The following is a 4,519-nucleotide window of genomic DNA, read 5'->3' on the forward strand; positions in this document are numbered from 1 at the left end:
TATACAGCTCAGGACACAGTTCACTTTTGAAGTTGAAACTGTATATAAAGGCTGCTGTGCATGAGCAAGATGTGTCTTGCCCCAGTACAGATGTATTGTATAAGCAGCTCTTGAGGTCAAAGCATTTATAATAAAGGATTTTATTGAGGCATTATCATGAAGTGCTAGTTAGCATGTTGGTTGTTGTTAGCTGTTTCTTCATATACTTTATGTAAAAAGTTGTAAACATGAAAAAAAAAAAAAGTTGAATGAGAAATGATTGACTGGTAGTGTAAACTAACCTTGGCCTACACTATTTGCACAAAGGCATTTAATCCATCCATCCATCCATCCATTTTCTTCCGTTTATCCGGGGCCGGGTCGCGGGGGCAGCAGTCTAAGCAGGGACTCCCAGACTTCCCCCACCCCGGACACGTCCTCCAGCTCCTCCGGTGGGACCCCAAGGCGTTCCCAGGCCAGCCGAGAGACATAGTCCCTCCAGCGTGTCCTGGGTCTTCCTCGGGGCCTCCTCCCGGTGGGACATGCCCAGAACACCTCCCTAGGGAGGCGTCCAGGAGGCATCCTGAGCAGATGCCCGAGCCACCTCAACTGGTTCCTCTCAACGTGTAGGAGCAGCAGCTCTACTCCGAGCTCCTCCCGTGTGACCGAGCTCCTCACCCTATCCCTAAGGGTGCGCCCAGCCACTCTGCGGAGGAAGCCCATTTCAGCCGCTTGTATCCGTGACCTTGTCCTTTCGGTCATTACCCAGAGCTCATGACCATAGGTGAGGGTAGGAACATAGATTGACCGGTAAATCGAGAGCTTCGCCTTTGGGCTCAGCTCCTTCTTCACCACAACGGACCGATACAGCGACCGCATCACTGCAGATGCTGCACCGATCCGCCTATCAATCTCCCGCTCCATCCTTCCCTCACTCGTGAACAAGACCCCGAGATACTTGAACTCCTCCACTTGGGGCAGAGACTCACCACCCACCCAGAGAGAGCAAACCACCTTTTTCCGGTCGAGAACCATGGCCTCGGATTTGGAGGAGCTGATTCTCATCCCAGCCGCTTCACACTCAGCTGCAAACCGCCCCAGTGCCTGTTGCAGGTCCTGGCTCGAAGAAGCCATCAGATCTGCAAACAGCAGAGATGAAATCCTGTGGTTCCCAAACCAGACCCCCTCCGGCCCCTGGCTGCGCCTAGAAATTCTGTCCATAAATATAATGAACAGAACCAGTGACAAAGGGCAGCCCTGGCGGAGTCCAACATGCACCGGGAACAGGTCTGACTTACTGCCGGCAATGCGAACACAGCTCCTGCTCTGGTCATACAGGGACCGGACAGCCTTAGCAAAGAGCCCCGGACCCCATACTCCCGGAGCACCCCCCAAAGGACACCACGAGGGACACGGTCGAATGCCTTCTCCAGATCCACAAAACACATGTGGACTGGTTGGGCATACTCCCATGAGCCCTCAAGGACCCGATGGAGAGTATAGAGCTGGTCCAGTGTTCCACGACCAGGACGAAAACCACACTGCTCCTCCTGAATCCGAGGTTCGACTATCAGTCGGATTCTCCTCTCCAGTACCCTGGAATAGACCTTACCGGGAAGGCTGAGGAGTGTGATTCCCCTGTAATTGGAACACACCCTCCGGTCCCCCTTCTTATACAGAGGGACCACCACCCCGGTCTGCCATTCCAGTGGTACTGTCCCCGACTGCCACGTGATGTTGCAGACACGTGTCAGCCAAGACAGCCCCACAACATCCAGAGACTTGAGGTACTCAGGACGGATCTCGTCCACCCCCGGAGCCTTGCCACCGAGGAGCTTGCCAACCACCTCAGTGACTTCAGCCAGGCTGATGGACGAGTCCGCCTATGGGTCCCCAGTTTCTGCTTCCTCCTCGGAAGACGTGACAGTGGAATTGAGGAGATCCTCAAAGTATTCCTTCCACCGCCCGACAACATCCCCAGTCGAGGTCAGCAGCTCTCCACCCGCACTGTAAACAGTGTTGGTGAAGCACTGCTTCCCCCTCCTGAGGCGTCGGACGGTTTGCCAGAATCTCTTTGAGGCCGTCCGATAGTCCTCCTCCATGGCCTCCCCGAACTCCTCCCAACCCCGAGTTTTTGCCTCTGTGACTGCCCAAGCCGCGGCACGCTTGGCCCCCCGGTACTCATCAGCCGGCTCGATAGAACTCCTTCTTCAGCTTGACGGCATCCCTTACTTCCGGTGTCCACCACCGGGTTCGGGGATTGCCGCCGCGACAAGCACCACAGACCTTACGACCACAGCTACGAGCAGCCGCATCGACAATAGAGGTGGAGAACATGGCCCACTCGGAGTCCATGTCTCCAACCTCCCCCGGGATCAGGGAGAAGCTCTCCCGGAGGTGGGAGTTGAAGACCCCCCTGACAGAGGGCTCCGCCAGACGTTCCCAGCAGACCCTCAGAATGCGCTTGGGCCTGCCAGGTCTGTCCGGCTTCCTCCGCCAGCGGATCCAACTCACCACCAGGTGGTGATCAGTTGACAGCTCAGCCCCTCTCTTCACCCGAGTGTCCAAGACACGCGGTCGAAGGTCAGATGACACGACAACAAAGTCGATCATCGACCTCCAACCTAGAGTGTCCTGGTGCCACGTGCACCAATGGACACCCTTGTGCTCGAACATGGTGTTTGTTATGGACAAACTGTGACCATGTCGTAACTGGTGCGGGAAGGACCAAGAGGTGCAGACTCGGGGCAAGGTTACAGTGTTTATTTTACAAGTCTTAAGTGAGAAAACCACAGTCTTAAACAGTCTGATAACAAACACGAGGATCCAGGGAGCAGGAGGCAGACAAGACGGACGGAGAGCGGATCAGGAAGCCGGGGCCGGAGTGAAGAGGCAGGCGGGACGCCAGAGACCAGGACAGGCAGAGCAGAGGGAGATGACTGTACCGGAGCGTAGAGGCGGGTGCAGGAGCGGGCGGAGGCAGGAGTCGGAGCGTAGAGGCAGGTGCAGAAGCGGGCGAAGGCAGGAGTCTGGAAAGGGAGGCAAAATCCAAAATGAGAGCTAGCAAACGGGTAACAGGAATGCAAGAACAGAGCTGGAAGCATTCACGTTTACACACGGACGATCTGGCGCCGAGTGTAGTCTGCCGAGCCCTCAAGTACTCAGCAGCAGGTGGCGGTGATTACGCTGATGCGCTCCAGGTGCGTGCGGAGAAGTCTCGAACTCTGCCCAGCTCCGGGCACACAGGTCGGGGAGGGGTAGAGAGCACGGGAGGACAGGGACAAACGGGCGTCATGACAGACTAGCACAGAAGTCCAATAAGAAAACACCGCTCGGGTTCAGATCGGGGAGGCCGTTCCTCCCAATCACGCCCCTCCAAGTGTCACTGTCGTTACCCACATGGGCGTTGAAGTCCCCCAGGAGAACAACGGAGTCCCCGGTTGGTGCACTGTCTAGTACCCCTCCCAGGGACTCCAAGAAGGCCGGGTACTCCGCACTGCTGCTTGGCCCGTAGGCCGACACAACAGTGAGAGACCTGCCCCCGACCCGAAGGCGCAGGGACGCGACCCTCTCGTTCACCGGAGTGAACCCCAACACGCAGCGGCTGAGCTGTGGGGCAATGAACAAGCCCACACCAGCTCGCCGCCACTCCCCGCGGGCAACGCAAGAGAAATGGAGAGTCTAACCCCTCTGAAGAAGTTGGGTTCCAGAGCCCAAGCTGCCCCGTGGGGAAAGGCCCGGCCACCAGGCGCTCGCTGCCGAGCACCCACCCCAGGCCTGGCTCCAGGGTGGGGCCCTGGTAACGCCAGTCTGGGCGATGTAGCTTGCCTTGTTGTTTGTCTCTTCATGGGGGGCTTCTGAACCGCTCTTAGTCAGACCCGTCTCCCAGGACCTGTTTGCCATGGGTGACCCTACCAGGGGCATGAAGCCCCCGACAACATAGCTCCCAGGATCATTCGGGTGCTCAAACCCCTCCACCACGTTAAGGTGGTGGTTCGGGGAGGGGGCATTTAATAATAATGCATTTTATTGTCAGATAATTAAGAAGTGCCTGTTGGCATGCTAGTTGGTGCTAGCTTTACCATGACGACTAACACCACTTTGGTCTCTGAAAGTTGTGAAAAGTGCTTATAAACTCTGACCTTTAAAATTAACTACTTTTGTTTTTCATGTTTTCAAGACAGTAACAATCAGGTATACTGCCATTTTTTTCATCTTTGTAAGAAGCATGTGTTGTTTTAAGTACTTTTTATGTAGTAGAAACTAGAGCTGCAGGATTTGAACCAGGATCTGTTTGGTTAGTGGACACACCCACATCGCACACTTTGAGAGTAAACTAGACAGCTTCTGACTTAGAGTCAGACTCTGGTTAGAGTGAGGAGGCTCATTCAAGGTAACAGCAAAACTCAGGCAAAATCTACGGAATGACAATCACAACCAAAACTGGATCTCAACTTGAACTGGACCTGGATACAAATCGTTACCTTTCCTTAAGATTTCAATGGACTGCATTTCTCTAACTTCCATCATATCATATTTA

This window comes from Periophthalmus magnuspinnatus, chromosome 13 (genome assembly GCF_009829125.3).
Source record: "Periophthalmus magnuspinnatus isolate fPerMag1 chromosome 13, fPerMag1.2.pri, whole genome shotgun sequence".
Lineage (NCBI taxonomy): Eukaryota > Metazoa > Chordata > Actinopteri > Gobiiformes > Gobiidae > Periophthalmus > Periophthalmus magnuspinnatus.